This window comes from Rhynchophorus ferrugineus, unplaced genomic scaffold (assembly GCF_030347505.1).
Source record: "Rhynchophorus ferrugineus isolate W39M unplaced genomic scaffold, kcgeb_rfMv2 rfM2, whole genome shotgun sequence".
In the NCBI taxonomy this organism is placed as follows: domain Eukaryota; kingdom Metazoa; phylum Arthropoda; class Insecta; order Coleoptera; family Curculionidae; genus Rhynchophorus; species Rhynchophorus ferrugineus.
This window is the reverse complement of record NW_027472581.1, coordinates 66,507,395-66,520,622: the sequence shown is the minus strand read 5'-3', so window position 1 is coordinate 66,520,622 and position 13,228 is coordinate 66,507,395. Positions and strand designations below refer to the sequence as shown.

Sequence of the window (13,228 nt, the reverse complement as noted above, 5' to 3'; positions counted from 1 at the left end):
AGCCCATTTAGATATATGAGGTACAAACATGGAAGTACACTAAAATATCAAACGAACTAGTAAACTAACATAGCCAAAACAAAGTTCTACGATAAATTATCAATGCTTATCGCTACGTAACCAAAGAAGAGCTGCACGATGATCTCGGAATCAGATAGATTTACGAAGTGCTCCAGATTTCGCCTTAATATAAAATAATAAAATAAATAATACAACATAAAATAAGGTTGCTAAATTACAGCAACGTGGAAGCAATACAACTACTGGACAACATACAAGAAATGAGGATTGAAGCGAACCAAACCACACGAACTTATTTTAATTTGGGAAATACATATTGATGTATTAATCCCGTACTCGCCTTGTTTGTATATAAATGCAACTACAACAGAGCAGTAGTAATAAATTAATTTGTAAATTAAGATTGCACTAAAAATATTTAATGTGAGATGTAATTAATTTAAAAAAATATATGGCACTGACAGTGGACAAATGAAAAAATTTAAGTTAAATTTAATTTAAATGAAAAAAAATATTAGCACAGGTACAAAGTAATATCTCTCAAAATTTATATGTGTTTGAACGCTAAAATATATTTGATATTCTCTTGTGATCTACATTGTAAATTCACTAGACGTGCTTTTACATTACAACATATAAGTTATGTGCATACGTATATGTAACAACCAGTTTTCGAAATATTCTTATGGTGATTATATCCAAACCATTTAGCAATTTCACTGCAGCAGTTAGGCTTGATGGTAGTATTTATGGCATTTATTACGTGTATAAAATATTTTACTTATTTTAAATAAAAGTAACATTATGTGAAAATAAATGTACCGTTTAATTTTAAGTGCCATTATTGTTATTTTAATATTAACGTTACGTTACTATATAACTTTATAGTCTGTTCCACTGTTAGTTTATTTAGACCAGAAATTAGCAATTCCTCATGAAAAAGACTGGTAGAACAGAACTTTACTACATGTTTGCTATATGTTCGAACGATATTAAGTTACAAAGCCATCAAATATATTGTTGTTTGAAACAAACTCCGACTTGAGCAGTGGATGTTTATCTTTAATAAAACAGCACAATAAAATTCCTATTATGTGTCAAAATTCGCTACAGCACCGTTATAAAAGCTACTTTTACTTTGGGGAAATGTTAAACATTAATTTTAAAATTTATTGATGTGCTTATAAATTAGCCAAAACTTATTCAAGGTCCCCTAAAATTTGAAAATAAAATGTACTTTCAATCAATTCATATTCAATATGGTGTATTCGTTTTTAATTTATTATTTATTTCGTTACTAGGTAGTTGAATGTAATCACACTCACTTTTAATTTTAAAAAGGCCTTTATTGGCGGAAATTAGTACAATATAAGTTGAAATTAGCAATATCATGTCGAAAAAACGATTCTGGTTTGGATCCGAACAAGTGGATATTAGAATACAGGCTACATCTGGTGAGTACGCTAGGTATGGCAGAACTGCCTATTTGAGCAGCGGCAGTGCATCCTTCACAACTTTTAAAACGTGTGGCCAAGCGTTGTCAAGTAAGTTTTAGAGTTCGATGATGTGTTGGCACTCTCCATGAATAAGTCATGAATAAAGATGAATGCGTTTGGGCTTGTCGTAGTAGATTTGTTTTCCAAAATGACAATACGTCACAAAAAGCTCTTCTTTCTTGCCTGGCAAATAATGAAACCCATCTTGTAACGGTATGGAAAAGCTCTTCGAATTATATTGTTCATTGAGTTCTACCCATTCAACAATCGATCAAGTGCACAGAGTAAGTGCGGCTATTGAAAGAGCGTTTGAAGAAAAGAAATATTGCCCTGCAATATTCCTGGATGTCTCACAAGCTTTTGATCGGATTTGGCATTTGGGATTAATCTGTACGATGAGCAAATTGTTACCGCGTCACTATTGTCAATTACTGGAGTCATATTTATTCGGAAGAAAATTTAGAGTATCGCACGAAATGGCGTTCTCGACATTTAAAAATATCTCTGCTGGAGTTCCACAAGGTAGCGTCTTAGAACCTCTCCTGTATCTGCTCTACGCTACTGACAAAAAAACAAACAGAACAAAAGAAAAACTTCTTGGAACCTTTGCTGACGACACAATTATTATGGCAACAGATATATCACTGCCTAGGGCAATAGAAAGTGCAAGTGGCAGTCAACAAAATCTACAAATAAAAAAAGGCGAAATAATAAAAACTTAATTATATCACTCAATGGATGCCCGATTCCTCAAGCAGAATCAGCTAAATACCTTGGAATCCATCTTGACGGTAGATTAAATTGGAAGCATCACGTTAGACAAAAAGCACAACACATTAGAACCAAAATAAAACAACTATACTGGTTAGTCGGAAGATACCCTCAACTTGATCTAAAACCAAAGAGGTTGATTTATAATACAATTATAAAGCCAATTTGGATCTATGGGGTGCAAATATGGGGTTGCACTAAAAATTCAAATCAATTAGTCCTACAGCGCTGTCAAAACAAGGTTCATCGATTGATTACCAATGCCTATCGCTATGTAACCAATGAAGAACTGCACGATGACCTGGAAATCAAATGGATTTGCGAAGTTATCCAAGATTTCGTCTTGAAACATGACAGAAGATTACTAAATCATACAAACGTGGAAGCAATACAACTGCTGGACAGCGCGCAGGATGTCAGGAGATTGAAACGAACAAAACCATACGAACTTATATAAAGTGTATACATTTAGTGTAAACTATAGCTATAAGTTAATAATTAATAAATAATTATAATTTTATAATTGAGGAATATATACTGATGTATTTTCTTGCACTCGTCTTGCTTGTTAATTAATCCAAGTATATAGTAAAAGCAGTAATAAATTAATTGTAAATTAAGATAGTACTAACCGTATCTAATAAAGAAGTTATTAAAAAAAATTGAGTCCTACAATAATTATCTTTGAACTTGCCCTTCTACAATTATGAACATTCCATGATTAGCATTTGTATAGACGGATATAAATTAATAGTGTTAAAAGGAAAACTGTTATCTTATGCAGGGAACATTATCGTCAAAACGATAGAATTTAACACGTAGATTAGATGATTGTATCCTAGAGGTATAAACGCTCTTCATATGGATTTCATTAATAGACATATCTCATCAAAATACATTTGCAGCGACCCTTATGACCCTTTAGACCACCCCATATATACCCACAAATGAATTTACGGTTGCCAACGCGCGAGGATTGGTACCATGCGGTGCTATGGTCTAAAAGGCCAGCACGATGACGTCTCTCTCTTTAAGAAAGGTAAAACTTCATGTCGAAACATCTCCTAAAGAATCTCTAGTCTCTCCGAGAGACCTGCAGCTCTCAATCAAACGTCTCCCTTCAAAAAAAGCCCCCAGGCCCAGATGGTATTTCAGAAAACTATCAGTAAAACCTCAAATATAATCAATTCAGTATTGAGGCTTAAACATTTCAGGCCCATCTGCCTGATCAGGTCTATCTCCAAACTTGCATAAAAAAAGATAGTGCGCGTTCTAAACAGCTTCACACACGCAAAACACATAATTACCGATGAACAATTTGGTTTCCATGTAAAACATTCAAGCCTTCATCAGGTTTCTCGAGTCGCAGTCACCATCCGCCAGGCTTTTCGCTAGGTTCCCGCTGCCTTCCTAGATGTTTCCAAAGCCTTCGACTAAGATTGCTATGATCGTCTAAAAATCTAGATTTCCCACATAACATAGTATCACTGATTCACCCATATTTGGACCATAAGTCCTTTCAATGAAAGATTGGTGACGCAATTTCCTCTCAGGGGTGTTCCATATGGATGTCCATTAGCCCCGGCACTGTTCAATTTCTACATGACCGATTTTTCTCGCCCGTATTTTCTTCTCATGCCCTTATGTTTCCGAAACAATCTTAACCTAATCGTCTTTTTTTATTTTATTATTTTTTCATTATTTTATTATATATCTACAGTTTGCCGTGGACTTCAAACCACGATCCTCAGCATTAAGCCTACCGACTGACGAGTGACCAACTTAGACATCCGATCTTACCCAGCCTGGTTATTAGCGTGACTGGAAGCATTTTCCTTGTCGGATTTTACACTCTTGCCTAAGGAAAATTACAAATGTTAAACAATCACAAACATAAATTCACGACCATGCCCCAGTAGGATTCGAACCAGCGACTACCGCAACAGTAAGGAAGGTGCTGTCGCCTTTACCTCTGTACCAACCAAGCTGGCCCTAATTGTATTGTCCATCCTCGTCGACCAGATGTAACTTTAATATTTCAAATAATAATGTCTTCAGTCAATTAGTTTTTAATTCATTCAATTTCATCACATTTAAGCAGCTAATAGTATATTAAATTCAGCCGTCATGTATAAATCTGGCTATTTTTTTGCTGGAGTCGTTGGAATTAGGAATATATTGATCTAGATTCGCCGTTAACTTAGTGGTGAACATAATTTTAGAATATCTCTCACTCCATTTTAAACATTTTTATCATATTTATAGTATTGTCAATTCAATAATAATTTTTATTTAACAATGGGCAATTATCTAAATCCTCCATATCTTCCCAACCATAAAACTGAAATTGCCATTGAGATTAATATGATCGAATTAAAAAAATTCTATTGCCAATATTTTTCAAAGCTTTGGATAAATTAGGGTGTGATGAAAAACGTATATCGCTCTATCGAATGACGTCGACATTTTTGGGATTTTATTCCGCCAGACGTAATGTTTATAAGTTAAGAAATATTTTCGATGGTCTCAAGGCTTTTTCCCCGGTTTTATCCATTGTTTGTTTTTCTAAAACGTTCCATATACATTCCCATCATTATAATCATACCCAACATTCAAGGATTTCTTTTCGAAAGCACATTTACGCAACGTTCGTTTGAATTTCATGAATGATTAGCTTCAAATTGAAGTTGTGTTAAAAAAATGGTTTAAATAAAAGTAAACAAAAATTACGGTATAAAGTGAAGTAATCAATATATCCTCCATTTGAAAAATCACTTCAAAACTCGTTACGCTATTGTTTATTTCGTGAATGAATGATTTGCCTTTTTGTAATGTTATAAAAAAGTTATCATTAACATATGAAACGTTACATAAACGGACTAAATCTTTTATTTATTTTCATGGGTGGATTTCAGAATGATTAAATACAATTATACATAATACGGCTTGCTGGTTACTGTGTCACTTAAGATCAATAAGTTTGTTTTAATCCTTTACCGCAGTTAATTTGCTCAAAACGACGACAAATTTTGACGAATTGTTCGTGATATTGTTTATTATGAATTCCTTTTGCCGGGTAAAACTGTTAACAAGGAATTTAATTAAATGACATTTAACCACAATAATGCGTTTTCTCAAACAGTTTTTATATCAACTTATACGAAAAGCAAAGCAGATCAGACTTAAAAATAAATCAACTGTACTGGTTAATCGGAAGAACCTAACTTGATCTAAGATCTGAGAGATTGGTTTATCAGTCAATTATAAAGGATAATTTGGACTTACGTGGTATAAACTTAGAGTTAGTCAAACTAATTTGGCAATAAAACATCAAACTGACTAGTAATCCAACGCTGCCAAAGTTTTTCGATTAATTACAAAGCTGAGTGCTACGTAATCAACGATTTCGTTTTAAAAAATTAAATAATATTACTAAATAAAAGCAACATGAAATCAATACAGCTACTAGACATCGTGCAAATCAGAAGATTTAAGCGAACCAAACGAAGTATAATGTGCTTAACTAATAACAAGTTAAATTCAAGTTAATTAATTAATTAGTTCAACTAGTTAAATTTAATTTTAATTCACAATGGTATTATATTAATTTGTAATATTATTTTAATTGTACTGTAGTATTCACAATTTTTCATTCAAATTTAAAATTATATAATTTCACAAACATTCCTATTGGTTTTTCGGGTTTATATATTTTAATCTTTAGATATCGCATCACTAAGACCGATATATCTCTGAAACTAATTTAAATTTTGAAGGACATATTCTCAAAGGGTTAATTTCTAGTCTAGGTTACGCTTGATTGGTTACGATAATTTAATTACGATATAAATATATAATGTACTGTACTATAAATGTACTTAGTATAAATAAGCCAAACAATCTGCTAATAAAAATTGTGCGAAGATTCAGTTTTAACACAATTAACTCACACAGTTTAAACATATATTGAATGAATGGGAAAATTATGACTAATTATAATATAAAGTATTTTTAGAAGTAAATAATATATTTCTATTAATTAAACATCAAAACTAATTAAACAATTAATTAATAAAAGAGAAACCGCAAAAACAATTAAATTCAGCAAGGCAAGTAAATATATTTTTAAAAATTATAATATTTTAGACTCTCTTTTAGTCAACTAAGGTTACCAAATCATTCTTTAATATGTTCGTCTAATATTAAACATAAATTGACAATCCAAGGCGTCATCAGGTTTTATCTAACCAGGTTACTACCGTAATTATAATAGTTGTTCCTTATCCTATTTTACATCGTTGTCTATGGACAATTCCAACCAAAATATAAATTAACATACAAGGCTGGTTAGGATTGGAACCAGCGACTGAGCTTACGAAGCCAGCAAAAATACTTTAATATCAATTTGATATTTATGGAAAACAAACACCTTAAAAATTGTATCAATATATCGTATATTTTCGTTAAAATATCATATATAACAAAAATATTGGAAAGTCGTAATAAATCAAAAATGCAATACACTAATATAAAAATAGATTAAAGGAGTACTAGGAATTTGACATAAACTATAATTTTACTCTAATATCACCGTATACTTCCTATATTTTTCCAAATAATTTTATCATAATAAGATTCGAAAACGTAATCATAAATTATAATTGACCTTTGCCTTTATCTAAAATTGAAACTTTAAACATCAATTAATAGAAAATGAATTAGTAAATAAAATAATATTGATTGTACTGTATATTATCTTGTTATATACAGTACAATCAATATATATATATATAAACTTCTACTCAAACTACTAAACTAAACTTCTAGTAACGACTATTACAACACGTAAGATAATTTCGTTATTTTCAAATATAAACCTCTATCAATGACTCACAACGTTTAATTCTTAAATATCGCATTTCTTATTTCCTTCGATTATTCAGCTCTTTCAAGAAAATGAATCGATACTGGCATGAGTCATACCAGTAACATAATTATATTTTAGGCCTCCCTTGAACTATTTGAGGAAGATTATGTAAAGGTTAAACACACGAACGAACTTCCAGAACTGTATTAACTGAAATATTCAAATATATTTGTACTTTGTTTTCTATGTTTATTTATCCGAAACATGGTGAACGAGTTAATAAACAATTAAAAAGAGAAGAAACGTTTCTATAATAAAATCTTTATAAAATACATAACAATTGCAGTGCTGAATAATACATATTGTCTCCTCTATATTTAATTTTAAATTTTACAGACAGTCAATACTGCAGAACAAATCGTATTTTATTATAAACGAATCCTTTATAATGTAAACACATCACATCACCAAGACACCACATCGAAGTTATAATATGTGAAGGTTTTAAAACAATAAACATATTCAAACTAACAAGTTATGAACAGAGCTAAGGTGCTAAGTATAATATCATATGTTCACTCAATTCTACTACTATTAGAGTCTAAATACTCTAAAATGTATAACTAACAATAGCCAGATAATAGAATATTTAAAATGATAACAAAACACTTCATCCAAAAAGCGATTAACAAGTTTTAAAATCAATTTTGCTTCACAACAAACCACAATATTATAATATGGTTAATACTTTATGGTTTTCTTTACGGCAGATACAAGGCTTTCTAAACATTTCTATATGTATTTTATAAAATTATATAATTTAGGGCTTTTTCATTTGAATCAAAGTATTTTTATTTCATTAAAGTCTGAGGTCTACATTGAATAAATAAGCCATACGAATATTAATTCCGACAATTTTGTTATTGAAACTAAGTTTTGATGCTTTAATTCATTTAGGCAGGGCAAACTGACAGGTCCAGAGCATCAAAACTTCTTTATAGAGAAATTATTGCGAACATTATTAAAGACAATTTTTTCACTTGAAGAGTAATTTCTCTATCCAAAAACAACGTTTTAGCCAACAAATCTGATTCCTAAATTTTACGATTCCGAAAATATGAGATCCACCGTTACAAAAATAATTGCAACTCAGTGTTTAATGATGAAACGTTGACAGGTATCTTTTGAAGGTTGATGTTTTCGAAACATCACATGAAATATTTATGAGAGGTGTCGTTAGTCTCTCAGCATCGAATAAATTTGGCCCACAGCCGTTACTACTTCTTTACAAAATATCGAGCCTACATAAAAAAATAAAATCGTTATCGAGATGCTTAAAACTAGCTGTAATCAGCCTTAAAACTATAAACTTATACCATACCACTCTGACTGATAGACATTTTGAAGTAAATAATAATAATCTAATATAAAAAGAAATATTTGTTAACACTCAAATACTACACAATACATTAAATTCTACAATACATTTAGTTTCAGTTAAGAATTATAAAAAGTGCCTTAACTTTATGTTAAAGCCAATAATAAAAAAGGACGTTACGCATTTTACGATGCTTGATAATAATATGATTAATTCAGAATGTTTTATTGTCATCAACTGATAAAATTGATTGAATAATGGATCATAACAATGCAAGTATACTTGGAAACCAATGTTACAGCACTGGACTGCTACCTGTTTATTTCTCATGACACTAAGGGATAAGTCAATGAAAATGAAAGGTAAAATCAAAATGAAAATGTTTCTATACAAATCACTCTCCTACAAATAACGGATAAACTAATAAAAATAGATGAACGCATTATCAAGCTATATTCCATTTTATTACAGCTATAGAACAAATATGCATTAATACCAAGCACGTTAAATGAGGATCAAGATAAATCGCAGAAAGCAACTTCTACAAGCAGTCAACTAACTCAATGCATAATATCATCAAGAGACAATCCAACATATTGGCCAACAAATGTAGATCAAATCCCCTTTATTCATTTAATTTAATGGTTACAAAAAATACCTTCCCACCAACAAAGTATCAAATTAGTTTCAAAATAAATCAAAAACCATTTGCAAAGTTTATTGACCTAGTTTGAATTAAATTTTTATATGAATATATAAAAAATCATTATTGTAATCGCGTGAAACAATGAAAAATTACATACGTTGTACATAAATTTTCCTATTATACAATTACGCTTAAAATGGTGGTAATGGTATTGCACAAACCGAAGTGAAACAAAATAAATATTGTTGTACATAAACCACTATCTAGAATTCAAAATCTGCATTTTCTTATTGCTTACCTAACCATCAATACAAATTCGCTTGAATTAAAACAGCAAGCGATCTACTATCACTTTTGATGAGGTGTATAAAAAAGAACATTCGTTTTCTGATGCCCAATCGATTTTTTAAATCTACATTCACAATAATTAGTTTAACTGGAAACTTTCAAAACGTTCACTCGAAAAAAACATTCACAAATTAAACATTAAGCCATATTTAAGTGTTTAAATGTATTTCTAAACAACTTACTGACCTAATACTAAATATTTAATAAAAAAACAAGAATATATATTCAGTAAATACAAGGAATTAATAAATAGAATAGCTTTAATTTGAAATTATAATAGTTAGTGACTAAAAAATTCCTCCTAATCTCATTGTATTACAAATAAACGCTTTCCTCATTCTTTAAAAATTTGCTCAGATATTTCTAAGAAAATCAGGTTATGAATGTGATATGAAACTTATTTATTTCTCTTTATACATTCAGTAATTATTTAACAAGTGACTATAGTATCAACATACTAAAACTCAGGGATGTATTTCATCATTGTCTAAACAAATTCAATAAAACTAAACATTATAACACTGAACTTTTCATATTTATTCATTACTATATATTTATATTTAAAATAACACCTTATATATAAATAAAATCTTAGGAATAAATGTTTTAATCACTTAATTGAATTGTAATAATTCATAAATATTAACTTTCTATACACTTTTATATTCCATAACATAAAAGTAAAAAAAACTTTCAAGGTAAGAATCTGCCTGTAGTGTTCCCTAGATTTTTTATTTTGTTCTACTTGCCTTGTGTAACATAAAACGTGACCTTGTTTAAATCCACAGTTTGGCAATTACTTATTTATCTTCATAATTCATTTTAAATATATTAATGATGAAGGCATACTTTTTTAATGTTAAATGATTTCGGATAAATAAAGCATATCTAATTAATTTAATGTTGGAACTCTTGGTGTTTGTAAACAAATAATAGCATAGCCTAAATTTTACTCCAAATAGCGAATAACCACAGGTTTGCCACAGAATAATACTTTATACCTAGATTTCACTTTATTAAAATGCAAAATTGAGTGAATGAAACATTTGAGAGGATGTAGTTAACATACAAGGGTGTGCCAATGAACAAACAAATAGTTTCTATCATTTAGCCGTTAAATTCCGTTCGATCTATATATGAATATATTCAATTATGCTAATATTTTACCTGTAATTTGCGCAAATAGTTAAATATGTAATTACTTTCTATTATATCTGCTACTATGTATCCGAAAGAGCAAACGTCACTGCAATCTCCACAGTTGGATTGATTTTAAATCGAATTAAAACTACACAAACACTGTTAGACCGCAACGAACAGTACGAATCCTTTAAAACGTTTTCAACACGAACACTTTGCAATAATTCCGTAGAAAATGTCTATAAGAACACGAAAACACAAGTAGGATGGAAACGATGACCGAACCGCATCAAGACGCCATGTTTTTCATGTAGACCGACTGGATACAACGCCGCAGAAGGGGAAATAAAACAACTGCTCCTAGAATATCAATTACAGTGTTGCCGGATTTAAAGCAAAATATCTACTCTTCCTATTTCAAAGGAGTTTTTGCACAAAGGCCGTAATTTAATATATTTGGTATGATTATTACCGTAAAATTTCGGCCCTAATAACATATTTATTAAATTATTTATGTTAAAATTTAATTATTTTATTTATTTAAGTATTTTATTTATTTAATTATTTTATTTATTTAATTATTTTATTTAATTAAAAATAATTGACTAGGGTGATCTTCTTTAACAACTAAGAAGAGAAGAATAAAATTTTAATAATGTAATTTATTTTTGAAAAGGACGTGCTTTAAATTATATAATTATAATTGAATACATTATCTGTATATAATGAACATTTGTGTATCGGAAATTAATATTGTATCCCACCATAATAAGTACTAACATGCGATAACTTCGCCGTACGAATGAATTATGTCAGTAATACATGGCAACCATGCACGTTTCTCTACCTACTATTCTCCGTTCCATACCGGGGACGTTCAAATGGTTTCTGGTTATAATCCCAATACCAGGTATTTATAGAAAATATGTTGAAAAGTGCTTTTCTAATATTTGTAATTAAATTCATACTAATACTACAGTTAACAAAAATTATTTATTAAAAGTGTTAATTATAATAACACTTTTTAACGAACTTTAAATGAGCCAATTAAATAAGTTATTTATGAAATTTTGACTGATTAATAATAAATATAAATTAATAATGTTTAATCAAAATAAATAATGGCTAATAATAAAGAGTGTTTCTTAATATTTAATTTTTTTAATTTTAATATTAATATATTTGGTCAAATAATAAATAAAATTTACATTTATTTCTTGATACAAGCTTAACTAAAAATTCTCAAGTTATTTTTTGTCTCAGTCTCAAATAGAACTAAAAATAATATTAATTCTTTGGGAATTCTAACGTCTTTAAATGAAATGGTTTTATGATATTATTGCTTTATTAAATATGACAGATTTGTGGTAAAAGTAATACTAGCTATTATATGGTGTAATGTTATATGTTTGGCCTTATTGAAATCCTGTTCTAAATGCCGTAAAAGAGGGGTTCCCTCCAGGGGATTCAAATGCCATTTTAGAGTTTTAGCGAATTAAATTTCACAAGTTGCCATACAGTAATTTCTAGAGGGGAAAACACTCAACACAGATATTGTACATTTTATACTAGTATTTATTTTAAAGTTATTAAAAAGCTATTAATCGCTATTAAAATATGTACCTGTAGAAATAAGAAGATCAAACTATAATTATTGAATATAGAAAAACTGGTTTGACATTTTTAGAATTTGTCAAAATATTTTCAAAGTAAATCACAATAATAATATATACGGTAGTATAAATGTCATCAAGTAATGTTTTATAAAGGTAATATTGTTTGCAATTAAAAACTGAAGAGTTACCGCTGTATGGAATGATATGTTATCATGATATAATACGATTCTTTTCCTGGATGTTTTAGAGCACAAATTTTTGTTAAAGTTTCCTTTCGAATTTTGAGAATCAAAAATATATAGAAACACTTTTAAATGTGTTTGTTATAATAGTTTATATGTAATTTTATATGTAAACTTATTTTATGAGCGAAACACTTTTATATGTGTTTATGACCCATGGAAATATCTTTGTGGAAAAAGAAAGTATATATAACTTTCTAAAAAATACTTCAGTTATATCAAAAATAAATAATTTTTTTCTTTTTAAGAAGAATAACTAATTAATTACTATTTATTATTTTATTGTATTAATTAATATAATTACTCAATTATATATTAAGTAATAAATCCACCAATTAAGATATAAAAGATGTAAGAATAATTAAGAGATGTTAAACTACAAACCATTCCCTTCGTTAACATCGCTGGTTTACTCTTTGGAGTACGTGCAAGTCATTTTTTTATTATAAATAAGTTTAGTATATTGCTAGAAATAATCTTTTTATTTTCTCGAATTCCCAAATAAACTTCAGACATTCGGAAAATACATTTCTTTCATTTATTTTGGGGTTATATATATCTTCTTTTTCTAATTCGCGGTATCACAACTAAAATATATCAAAAATTCCATCCTTTAACTCGTAGCAATATCGTCTGGAAGAGGCTTTTAGAGGGTGTAAGTCCTACCATTAAGTCAAACCGACGATTATGGGCACCCCCTCCC

The 13,228-nt window shown here is 29.3% G+C and overlaps 1 protein-coding gene across 2 annotated transcripts in view; it reads right to left on the bottom strand.

The window, feature by feature from the left end:
- Positions 1-11,018, bottom strand: part of fwd (phosphatidylinositol 4-kinase beta fwd) — a 154,194-nt gene extending 143,176 nt beyond the window's left edge. Inside the window, exon 1 of one of the 2 annotated variants that reach the window (XM_076396152.1) lies at positions 10,695-11,018. The gene's annotated coding sequence lies outside the window, so the exon portion shown is untranslated. The remainder of the gene's footprint in view (positions 1-10,694) is intronic. The other variant, XM_076396153.1, reaches the window with a different exon arrangement.
- Positions 11,019-13,228: the final 2,210 nt, after the last annotated feature.